Consider the following 12,998-nt stretch of genomic DNA (forward strand, 5'->3'; position numbering starts at 1 on the left):
TTCTATACAACTTTCTTTTTTTTTTCTCTCTTACATACAAAATGATATGCCGGTGCACTTTCACTGCCCTGTCTGTAACATGACAGTAATACAGCGTGGGGATATGGCAAGGCAATTATTGTCATGTCAGCATTCAGGACTGCTCCCCACTGCACTCTCCGAGGAGCCCCATCTCCCTCTCGATGTCTCCAGCATCGAAACCATTTTCTGAATCTTCAGTAGAACATTCATGCGCTCTACCCTCTGTGCTAAATGAAACTGTGGCTTGTGGAAAGTCCATGAAAATAAAATGCCCTCACTGTGGTCTTAGTCTTCTTAAAAAAAACTTCAAGGCTCACATGATGAGAAGGCATTCAAACAGGTCAACAGATGTTTGCCTGGCCTGTCATCTGCACTGTGTTTGTGTACAGGGACTTCTTCCTCTTTGTTTTTCAGTTTGCAGAGGACATGAGCTCTTTTTAAAAGCATGTGCTGACGAGCAGAGACTACGGGTCAATGCGATGTTTTAACATTTAATGGACAGATGAAGGCACTGGCTGTTTGTTTGTGTTTTTTATGTGTTGTTGGGTTTGCTTGTTTTTCCCAGTGTACAGAATTCCAGTTAAACTTATTATAAAATGTTCACTTGTTTCCATGTCCATACTTATAGTAAAAAATTTAAGTGTAAATGTAACAGTGTTGTTTATACTTGTAACTTCAAAGTAAAAAGCTTACAGTTGCTATTAACAGTAATGTATTACCCTGTAATCAGTAATATTTTTATACATTTTATGCATTAACCCTCTGGGCTCGATCCTGACTACTACACTGCAGTGGACCAAAAGAATGACGCAGGTTTGATCTTAAGGATCTAATAGTTGTGTGTGTTTGTGCATGACATTGCAACGCAAATATGTATTTGCAAGACAGACTGGAATAAATTATGGCGCATCAAATATTACACAGGCTGCAGTGAATTTCTGTTGATACAGGTTATTGAGCTTTGAGTTTCCCAGTCAAACTTAGCTTTGAAGCACATGCTAAAAACACTTTTACTATTGTACATTTCATAACAAGACACTATAGCCAAAATATGGTTATAGTCAAAAAAAATTCAAAGCTTCCACATACAGCAACAAACACTGTTAGTAAATGTGTCCTGGAGTTTATGCAGGTGCAGAAAGTGACCTCAACAATTGCAAGACAGCCTTGTCCCCGATGCTTATATGAAAAAAAAATAGGAAGATTTATGAAACCATTAGGACTTTATCACCTTTTATCTGAAAAGTTACTGGTAATATATAACCTAACTGGCATTTAAAGAGTAAAAAAAAGAATGTAGATAAAATTTTGGTTTTGATGAAAAGGACTGGAGCTATAATTTAAAGAGTCAAGTCGGTAAAAGTAGATAAATGTTTTTATAAATATACGTTTTACAGCATTTTTTGAACATACACAAAAGTGTCCATTTTTGGCAACGAACAAGCTGAGAGAGAGTTTTATATTTTTTGCTCTCCTTGAACAAAAATAATAGTGCATAATAATGTTGATGTTAATCAATTAGATGTCCCAGACTCTACTAATGATATAGTGACCCCTCGTTTATCTCTGGTGTTACGTTCTAAAAATAACCTGCGGTAGGTGAAATCTGCGAAGTAGCCAACTTTATTTTTTACAATTATTATAGATGTTTTAAGACTGTAAAACCCCTCACTACATGCTTTATACACTTTTCTCAGACAGGCATGAACATTTTCACACTTTTCTCTTTTGTTTAAACACTCTTAAAGTTCAAACCTTCATAGAAACATAAGTCCAGTATTATAAAATGAAACCGTGCAAAACGTTTCGTTGGCATTGTTGTGTTTGTCGGGGAGAAAACTTACAAACATACAGTGCAGCACTTCAGAGTCACACGGCTAGCGATCGAAGATTTATATAAATTTGACAAGCTGAATGCATTCTGTATGCACCACGGAATATTTTCACCGACCGGCCTTTAAGGTGTTGCGGATAAATACAACAAAATAAAATGATACAGACAAAGACAAAAACTGTGGTATTTTGTAAATATAATAATAAACGCGAGTTCACTGTGTAACTTTATTAGCAGCGTCCTCCTGAAATGTGCCAACAACATCGAGAGTAACATCCTCCTCTCTGCCCCTTAATGCTCTCTGGTCACTATGGTAACGCGTAAATAGTTCTTTCAAAATAAGACACATGACTACAACACGGGAAAAGACCCAGGGAAACTGACTTAACGACAAAAACCCTGAAAACCATACATTTCACACCCGAGCCTCAACTCTCGTGGCCCGGTACCAAATGATGGCCCGGGTGTTGGGGACCGCTGCTGTACAGGAGACACGGCCATAGATTGATTGACAATGGTCTACAGCAATCAGAACGCACAACACAATGTGCTGTAAAAAAAATAAAAAATCAGCGGAACAGCGAGTCCGCAAAAGGTGAACCGCGTTATAGCGAGGGACCACTGTACAATAGTTTCCAGTAGCACTGCTGATATATGAAATGGTGAGTTTTGAGGTTGTCTTCAAACAAGTGCATTGTACCAGAAAAAGGTGTTTGAAGGATTAAAAATGTAAAAAGTAATGATTATTTTATATTTATGAAAAAACCTTTATGCAGAAAAGTAGCAAAGAAACAAAAACATAACACATGGACACTTTTGGCCACGAACAAGCTGAAGGGACGGTGATTTTTTTAATAAACCCAGAGTGTTAAAAAACACTTAGAACCAAATTTATTTATCAGCAGCATCAATAGTAACAAAAACACAATTTCGTTTTCGCTGTCAGACCAGGAGTGACATGTTTAGCCGCATGTTCTCCTTAAATTGCTGGCTGTCTGAGTGGTGTCCCAGAAACGATGTGGGCTTCATAGATAATTGGCAAACCTTCTGGAGGAAACCTGGTCTTGTTAGGAGAGACGGCATCCATCCCACTTTGGATGGAGCAGCTCTCATTTCTAGAAATATGGACCAATTTATTAAACCCCCCAAAATATGACTATCCAGAGTTGGGACCAGGAAGCAGAGTTGCAGTCTTACACGCCTCTCTGCAGCTTCTCTCCTCCTGCTACCCCCCCAAAAACCCATCTCCATTGAGACTGTGTCAGCTCCCAAAAAGACAAAAAACAAACTAAAAACCAGCAACAAACAACTTAAACCTAAAAAATCACAAAGAAAGAACAATACAGAATCCACATCTGAACCAAAGAGTAAAACAGTGAAATGTGGATTATTAAATATTAGGTCTCTCTCCTCCAAGTCTCTGTTAGTACATGACTTAATAATTGATCAACAAATCGATTTACTCTGCCTTACAGAAACCTGGTTGCAGCAGGATGATTATGTTAGTTTAAATGAATCAACACCCCCGAGTCATTCTAACTACCAGAAACCTCGAAGCACAGGCCGAGGGGGCGGTGTGGCAGCAATTTTTCACACCAGTCTATTAATTAACGAAAGACCAAGACAGACTTTTAATTCATTTGAAAGCCTGATGCTTAGCCTCATCCACCCCAGCTGTAAAACTCAGAAACCAGTCTTACTTGTTATCATCTATCGTCCACCTGGGCCTTACACAGAGTTTCTCTCTGATTTCTCAGACTTTTTATCTGATTTAGTGCTCAGCTCAGATAAAATCATTATTGTGGGTGATTTTAACATCCATGTAGATGCTAAAAATGACAGCCTCAACATTGCATTTAATCTGTTATTAGACTCAATCAGTTTCTCTCAAAATGTAAAAGAACCCACCCACCACTTTAATCACACTCTAGATCTTGTTTTAACATATGGCATAGAAACTGAACATTTAACAGTGTTTCCTGAAAACCCTCTGCTGTCTGATCATTTCCTGATAACATTTACATTTACAATAATTGATTACACAGCAGTGGAGAGTAGACTTTATCAAAGTAGATGTCTTTCTGAAAGTGCTGTAACTAAGTTTAAGAATATAATCCACCCACTGTTATCATCTTCAATGCCCTGTACCAACACAGAGCAGAGCAGCTACCTGAACGCTACTCCAACAGAGGTCGATCATCTTGTTAATAATTTTACCTCCTCACTACGTACGACTCTGGATACTGTAGCTCCTGTGAAAACTAAGGTCTCAAATCAGAAGTCCCTGACTCCGTGGTATAATTCTCAAACACGTAGCCTAAAGCAGATAACTCGTAAGCTGGAGAGGAAATGGCGTGTCACAAATTTAGAGGATCATCATTTAGCCTGGAGAAATAGTTTGCTGCTTTATAAGAAAGCCCTCCGCAAAGCCAGAACATCTTACTATTCGTCACTGATTGAAGAAAATAAGAACAACCCCAGGTTTCTCTTCAGCACTGTAGCCAGGCTGACAAACAGTCAGAGCTCTGTTGAGCCAACCATCCCTTTAACGTTAACTAGTAATGACTTCATGAACTTCTTCACAAATAAAATTTCAATCATTAGAGAAAAAATTACCAATAATCATCCCACAGATGTAATATTATCTACAGCTACTTTCAGTACCATTGATATTCATTTAGACTCTTTTTCTCCAATTGATCTTTCTGAGTTAACTTCAATAATTACTTCCTCCAAACCATCAACGTGTCTTTTAGACCCCATTCCTACAAAACTGTTCAAAGAAGTCCTGCCATTAATTAATGCTTCAATCTTAAATATGATCAACCTATCTCTAATAATCGGCTATGTACCACAGGCCTTCAAGCTGGCTGTAGTTAAACCTTTACTCAAAAACCATCTCTAGACCCAGCTGTCTTAGCTAATTATAGGCCAATCTCCAACCTTCCTTTCATATCAAACATCCTTGAAAGAGTAGTTGTCAAACAGCTAACAGATCATCTGCAGAGGAATGGCTTATTTGAAGAGTTTCAGTCAGGTTTCAGAGCTCATCACAGCACAGAAACAGCTTTAGTGAAGGTTACAAACAATGTTCCCTCTAATGTTTCATGTGTCTGAGCGAACACACAAACTCCCTGAGCGGTCCCTTGGACCACTGTGAGCGACATCAGACGTGTGCACTGTGGTCACGCCAGCATCGAATCCATCCAAGTTACATGGTTTATTAAAATAATCAAATTACAGCATTTACATTTATGTTAGACTACTTTTAATTAACTGCTTTAGCCCACTTACAATGAAAATTTAAAAACATCCTGTTCATGACCTGTGTAGTATGTTAACACTATTGGAAGTAAAAATAACTTGAACTCCAATTTTGAAAACACAACTTTCTTTTTTTTTTTTTTTTTATAAAGCGGACTTGTATTATTAGTATGAGTCTGTGGTCTGGGAGGGTCTGCAAAATACAGTATATAATGACCAATGTTGGGCAATTAATTATATAGTTACTTCTTAAAAAAGTTACTGAGTTCTGCAAACAACAAAGTTATTTGCAGCTGTTTACCTAAAAATGCAGCCAAGGCGTTTTTTAAACAAACATTTCAAACTATTTACAGAACAATCAGCTGTTCTGCATCAAATTTGATGCCACACAAATTATTTGTGCCACTCCAAAAAATAATTTCTGTCCACTATGAGATAAAGGAGAACAACAGCCTGATACCTGCAGGCCTGACAACAGGAGATGTATCACTCCTGTAACACCTGTAACATTCAGCAGTTGCCTCATTGTTCTGACACACACAACAAAACTATTGACTACACTACACACTAACTACACAAGATTTGCGCTAAACATCGCAAATCTCTCACATCTCAAAACCGCCGTCACTCCTAAAACTTCCTCCCCGTCTCTTAACAACTAAATGCCATGTTTTGATTGGTCGACATGGTACATTTTTCGACCAAAGGGAAAGGGTGGGGGGTGTTTTGGTTTCATCTTTGCTCATAGGTGGAGCGCTTTCGAGCGTTTTCCTTATAAAACGCCGTTTTTATGTTTAAATATAAACAACGATAGCATTCAGGAAGAAAACCAAGCATTGCAGATATTTTTATCATAACTCTGGTTTTACGTGGCCTATCAACACAATTTAAAAACTGGTATAAAGTCCAAACTTTTTTCGTCAGTTGTTCCGTCTGTCCTGCTCACATCTCCAATGGTTGCACACGTTGTCATTAACGTGGCTTCACTCCACATCAGCCACGCCGCTTTACTAGCTAAAACACCGGTGTCGGCACATGAGGACGCTGTCATAGCCAGTCAACGACGTTGATTAGCTGCGTATATACGAATGTGAATCGCGTGATTGGCTGGACTATGGGATAAGGTGGCATCGTTCTAATCCCATACTGGAGCAGCCAGTCACTTACTGACTAACACTGCAAAACAGAATTGTTAAAGTTTTAATTTCAATTCAGGTTAGATTTTTTTTTGTGCGCAACGCAGATTTTTTCTGCGCAGAGACCATGCCAGCAGTGCGCAATTGCGCACGCGCGCAGTTTAGAGGGAACATTGGTTACAAATGATCTTCTTATGGCCTCTGACAGTGGACTCATCTCTGTGCTTGTCCTGCTAGACCTCAGTGCAGCGTTCGATACTGTCGACCATAATATCCTATTAGAGCAATTAGAGCACGCTGTAGGTATTACAGGTACTGCACTGCAGTGGTTTGTATCATATCTATCTAATAGACTCCAGTTTGTGCATGTAAATGGAGAGTCCTCTTCACACACTGAGGTTAATTATGGAGTTCCACAGGGTTCAGTGCTAGGACCAATGCTGTTTACATTATACATGCTTCCCTTAGGCGGCATCATTAGAAGACATAGCATACATTTACACTGCTATGCAGATGACACACAGCTCTATCTGTCCATGAAGCCAGGTAACACACACCAATGAGTTAAACTGCAGGAATGTCTTAAAGACATAAAGACCTGGATGGCCGCTAACTTTCTGCTTCTTAATTCAGATCAAACTGAGGTTATTGTACTCGGCCCTGAAAATCTTAGAATTATGGTATCTAAGCAGATTCTTACTCTGGATGGCATTACCTTGGCCTCCAGTAATGCTGTGAGGAACCTTGGAGTCATTTTTGACCAGGACATGTCCTTCAATGCACATATTAAACAAATATGTAAGACCGCTTTCTTACATTTGTGTAACATCTCTAAAATTAGAAATATCCTGTCTCAGAGTGACGCTGAAAAACTAGTTCATGCATTTATTACTTCCAGGCTGGACAACTGTAATTCATTATTATCAGGAAGTCCTAAAAACTCCCTGAAAAGCCTTCAGTTAATCCAAAATGCTGCAGCAAGAGTCCTGACAGGGACTAGAAAGAGAGAGCAGATTTCTCCTGTATTGGCTTCCCTTCATTGGCTTCCTGTTAAATCCAGAATTCAAAATCCTGCTCCTCACATACAAGGTCTTAAATAATCAGGCCCCATCTTATCTTAATGACCTTGTAGTACCATATCACCCTATTAGAGCACTTCGCTCTCGCTCTGCAGGCTTACTTGTTGTTCCTAGAGTATTTAAAAGTAGAATGGGAGGCAGAGCCTTCAGTTTTCAGGCCCCTCTTCTGTGGAACCAGCTTCCAGTTTGGATTCAGGAGACAGACACTATCTCTACTTTTAAGATTAGGCTTCAAACTTTTCTTTTTGCTAAAGCATATAGTTAGGGCTGGACCAGGTGACCCTGAATCCTCCCTTAGTTATGCTGCAATAGACGTAGGCTGCCCGGGGATTCCCATGATGCATTGAGTTTTTCCTTTCTAGTCACCTTTCTCACTCACTATGTGTTAATAGACCTCTCTGCATTGAATCATTCTTGTTATTAATCTCTGTCTCTCTTTCACAGCATGTCTTTATCCTGTCTTCCTTCTCTCACTCCAACCAATCACAGCAGATGGCCCCGCCCCTCCCTGAGCCTGGTTCTGTCGGAGGTTTCTTCCTGTTAAAAGGGAGTTTTTCCTTCCCACTGTCGCCAAAGTGCTTGCTCATAGGGGGTCATATGATTGTTGGGTTTTTCTCTGTATCTACTGTACAATATAAAGCGCCTTGAGGCGACTTTTGTTGTGATTTGGCGCTATATAAATAAAATTGAATTGAATTGTCAAAGTCGATTTAAATGAAGTTACGTGTTTCTGGTTAGTGTGGAGGTCACAATATGACGTTCCTCAGTGGCTGCAGCCAGGTGCTCTTGAGTCCATCTATGGTCGTGCCATCAGTTAACCCGCGTGCCAGCTGTGGCTGGCATGCGTGCCCAGGGTTGCCAACCCCTGGTACAGACTACAATAATAAAGTGCATCAGCTCCTTGGCTGGCAAGTCCTGTTGTACCAGCAGACTAGTGGATCAGAAGGTTAAAATAGCTAATCGCTCCTGATTTACAGGAATAAAACAAGCAGACACTTTATAAGTCACAGCAATGTTCCCTCATTATCAGAACAGTTTGAAGCTTTGCTGTATTTCAGTTAAGGTGTCTTTAAAATCAGAATCACTGACTTGTGTTATTAAATTACCTCTTTGTCTTCTCTCTGCTGCAGCAATTAAAGTTATTAGGCTATTAATGACAAACTACACTGTTGAGGCACCAGTGCCTCTGTAACATGACATCAACAGCACGGCATATACAACCTGTTTTTGTTCTATCCTGTCAATAGAACATTTAGGAAAATATAACATTTAAAGACAATTCCATAAAATAATACTAAAATATGCAATACTTAATACTATTTAAAGTTATTTTTAGGGGTGCTTTGATAAAATTTAGATGTGCTCAAGGGTCTAAACTCAACTATGTAGCATTCCATCTCCCAATACACCTCCTTCCACCTTAAGTGCTGCCACCACCTAAGATGAACATACGGACCAACAGAGACGAATTTATTGACTCACACATATTATGGGCGTCACAGCAGCCCCGTGAAGACAAAGGTTGGTTGAGAGAAGAGAGAGCGAGTGTGATGCAGCGTTGCAGAAAACAGACATTTTATTGGGCATTTGGTTTTTTTACCATGTTTTTTTGTATTGTTTGTTTTTGCTGTTTGGTATTTGACGGGTGGCTGTAGCTTAGGAGGTAGAGCAAGGCAAGGTTGGTGGTTTGATCCCTGCCCCGCCCCCACTCTGCATGCCATCCTTGGGCAAGATATTCACTTATTTGAACATAATCTGTTCATAACTATTCCCACTTTTTATGCTACACTTATCTGTAGATAATCTGCTCCTATTGCACTTACTGCTCTTGCACTTCTGATTAGATTCAAACTGTATTTTGTTACCCTGTATTTAGACATGTGTAATGGTAGTAAAGTTTAATCCTAATCCTAAATTGCTCTCCGATGCATCCATCACAGAATAAATGTGTGTGAATGGTAGTTAGCAAGCACTCATTGAAGGCAGTGCTTGTGTGAATGGGTGTGAGTGGGTGAATGTGGCATGTTGTATTAAGTGCTTTGGGAGAGTGGAAAAGCGCTATACAAGAATCAGTTCATTTACCATTTGCTATGTCTTGTCTGGGATTACCATAATGACTTTAATATCACTGAGCACAGAGTTGATGCTTTCAGGAACCTTTGGAATCTTTTTCGATTGCACCAATGGTTCAAGAGTTACAGTAATTTGACCTAAAATCAACGGGAACAGGCATGCTCCCAATGGTTCACGCAGCATGATACGATAAATTCCATGTAAAAACCACCAAAACCTCTGTAGCCAAGGAACCAATCATTTACCAAAACTACAAAGTAACTGAGGAGTGACAAATACTCCACCCCAAACAATGGGCCAAACAAGGAGACTGAACCAAAATGCCCTCTCAACAACAAACTGACATATTAGGTGTGACAGTCCTCAATTCTCCAATAAGACAAATCATCCAATTAGGTAGCTACTGTCAATCACAAGACTTACCCTGTTCAAACAGTTTCAGCTGAATTGATGAGCTTCACCCAAGTGTGCAGAACATATGGCTGTTGATCTGTAGATCTAGATTACAAAACCAATCACTGACCTGTGACGGAGGGTGTCCTGGTGCCTTATGCACTTATGGACATCCTTATGTTTAAATATTTGTATGCTTTTCTTTTCTTCTTTTTCCCAGAAAACTAGGCATGGGGACCACCTTCTGCTGGCTAAAAAACGTCTTTGAACACAGAACGATGACCATGTTTGCTGCTTACCAGGAGTTTGTTTTTGAGTAGTGGTTATCTAGCATGATTAAGGATGGTTTTCATGTGGTCTGTACCAAACGGCAAATCATATTATTTCTCACATACTGCTTTCAGTGGCTCCTTTATTTAAAGCTAGCTGCACTAGTTTAATTTATACTGTTTAAGTTGGGTTTTTACACCAAATGTCTCTCCTGACAAAACTGCAAAAAGGATTTGTGTTTCCACCTGGGAGAGGATCCACAGGGAAGCATCTCACATCCATGATTTTAAACAGGCTAGAAGAGCTGAAAATTCCCTTTGAGGACTGCAGAATTCAGTCATATGACAATGGGGCCAACATGAGGGGAAAAAGCAAGGGCATTCAAGCCAGGCTCCTGGAACTGAATCCTAGAGCTCTCTTTGTTCCCTGTGGAGCTCATACACTGAATTTGGTTGTGGCTGATGCTGCAAAGGGATCTATTCATGCCACAAGTTACTTTGGGATTTTGCAAAAACTTTACAATTTGTTTTCAGCCTCCACTCAGAGGTGGGCCATCCTGAAAAAACATGCTAACATTACACTGAAGATGTGGTCTGAAACAAGGTGGGAAAGTAAGATCAACGGCGTTGAGCCCCTGAGGTACCAAGCATCTGCAGTGAGGGAGGCTTTGATTGAGGTGAGAGACCACACCAAAGACTCAGTCATAAAGATTGAGGCCCAGTCTTTGTCTGAGGAGGTGGGATCATACAGATTCAGCATTTGTACAGTGGTGTGGTATGACATCCTGAACCAAATCCACCATGTGAGCAAGCTCATGCAGTCTCTCAACATGCATGTGGATGTAGCAGTCAATCTCCTCAAAAACACAGAAAGAGTTCTCCACAACTACAGAGCAACAGGCTTTTCAGCTGCACAAATGTCAGCAAGGATATGTGTGAGGACATGAACATAGAACAGGCTGTTCTGCAACAGAAAAGACTGAGATCTACAAAGCTGCACTTTTCTTACGAGTCATTTGATGAGCCATTGAGTGATGCCCTAAAGAAGCTGGAGGTGACCTTTTTTAATGTTGCTGTTGATGCTGCAGTGTCTTCCATCCAAGAGAGATTCATCACTTTGGAAAATGTGGGAGAGAAATTTGGAGTACTGACACATTTTCCAAATCTCTCAAATGATGAACTCACTGAACAGTGTAAAGCCCTCAGCGCTACTTTGCTTTTTCAGGACCAATCAGACTTGAATGCCAGAGAGCTTGCACAGGAGATTAAGAATTTGCCTGACTTCCCGTCAAAATCTATGACCTCTTTTGAGCTCCTGAACTTTGTGCATGGCAATGATCTCTCAGAAATTTACCCAAATTTGTGGACTGCTCTGAGAATTGCAGTTACTCTACCTGTAACTGTGGCTTCAGCAGAGAGGAGCTTTTCAAAGCTGAAACTTATAAAAACATATCTCAGGTCCACTATGGCTCAGGAACGCCTCACTGGCCTTGCCATCATCAGCATCATGCAATTGCTGACCAGATTTCATATGATGACATTATTGAGGACTTTGCAGCAAGGAAGGCAAGAAAGATTCAGATTTAGATGACAATTATCTCATATCAGTGTGTGTTGTGTGAAGTGCAAACATGATAAATGTGCAATTTAGGAATGCCTTATTTGTATCTGCCTTTTACACTTAATATAATAACTGTGATATGCATGTCTTATTTTGACTTTGACTGGGGTTTTTTTTTTATATTTAAAGTGCTTTTTTCCCAATATATGTAAGTTTTTATGTTTGTTTATGTGTAAGATAAATATTGGTTAAATTCAGCATGGTTCCAACAAAAGGTTTTACAATAAAATATGTTAACCTAAAATCCTTAATAGGTTGTGTGTGCGTTGGGGGCGGGGCCGGGGCCAGGGGCGGGGCCTGGGGGCGGCAGAGGGGGGGTTTGCCCAGGGCGCCAAACGGGCTAGGACCGCCACTGCTTTGGACTACTTGATATATTATGATCGGGGTTGCACATAAGTGGTCTGCAGGTGCGCATGCACTTTCAAAATAAAAGACGCGCACCAGATAAGAAGTTGCAATGCGCGTTTGCGTACACAAGATTGTCTGCTAAATCCCACTCTAGCGGACAAAAACAAAAGACACTGTTTTTGTCTGCTAGAGTGGGATTTTCACGGCATATTCTGCACCACATTGCTGTGTGATTACTATTACTGAAGGCTACTCTCCATACCAATACCAACTAGATGTTTAAATCTTAATATAAATGAGTAACAGTAGGTGGACATTAGGTAAGGCTGCACTTTTTGCAGCGATCTCGTATAGAAAACTATTCCACGCGTATATAAAACAGGTCCGCGGCTCCGAACCGTAGTAAAGGGACCTCTGGCTAATACGTCGGGTTCGTGTCGGGCTCGTAGCTGAAAACTAGCTTTACTTTGTTGTCTGGGTCAAGTTTGCTTGCGAGAGACAGAGAGAAGCGTTGAAAGGCTGCTCCAACAGAACTTATTGTTTCGGAGGAAAACACGAACACAGTGTACAGTCGAGTCTTAATAGCTTACTTACAGCTGGGCTACACTGCCCATCAGGCTACATTCTTTAGGGCGATGCCTGTAACACTCTGTCTATTGCCTTCATATTAAATAATTTTTTGAACAATAATTTTTAAAAATATTTCTTCACATCATTATGGGGGCCGCAAGTAGAGGTGACATGGGCCACGAGATTGAGATACAGTCATTAGAGCCTCTTAATGCGTGTTTCATTTTGGTTTCTACGGCGTGGAATTACCAAAAATAGAGCGGGCATAGCCTAACAGGATGATCTGATATCGTCGTGTTGGTGTTGTTCACAGATCATCATGAAAATGTTGTTCCAGGTTTAACATTGCAAGTGACCAATCACATTGTTGTGACGTTATTCTTTTGCGCG

This window comes from Pelmatolapia mariae, linkage group LG17 (genome assembly GCF_036321145.2).
Source record: "Pelmatolapia mariae isolate MD_Pm_ZW linkage group LG17, Pm_UMD_F_2, whole genome shotgun sequence".
In the NCBI taxonomy this organism is placed as follows: Eukaryota; Metazoa; Chordata; class Actinopteri; order Cichliformes; family Cichlidae; genus Pelmatolapia; species Pelmatolapia mariae.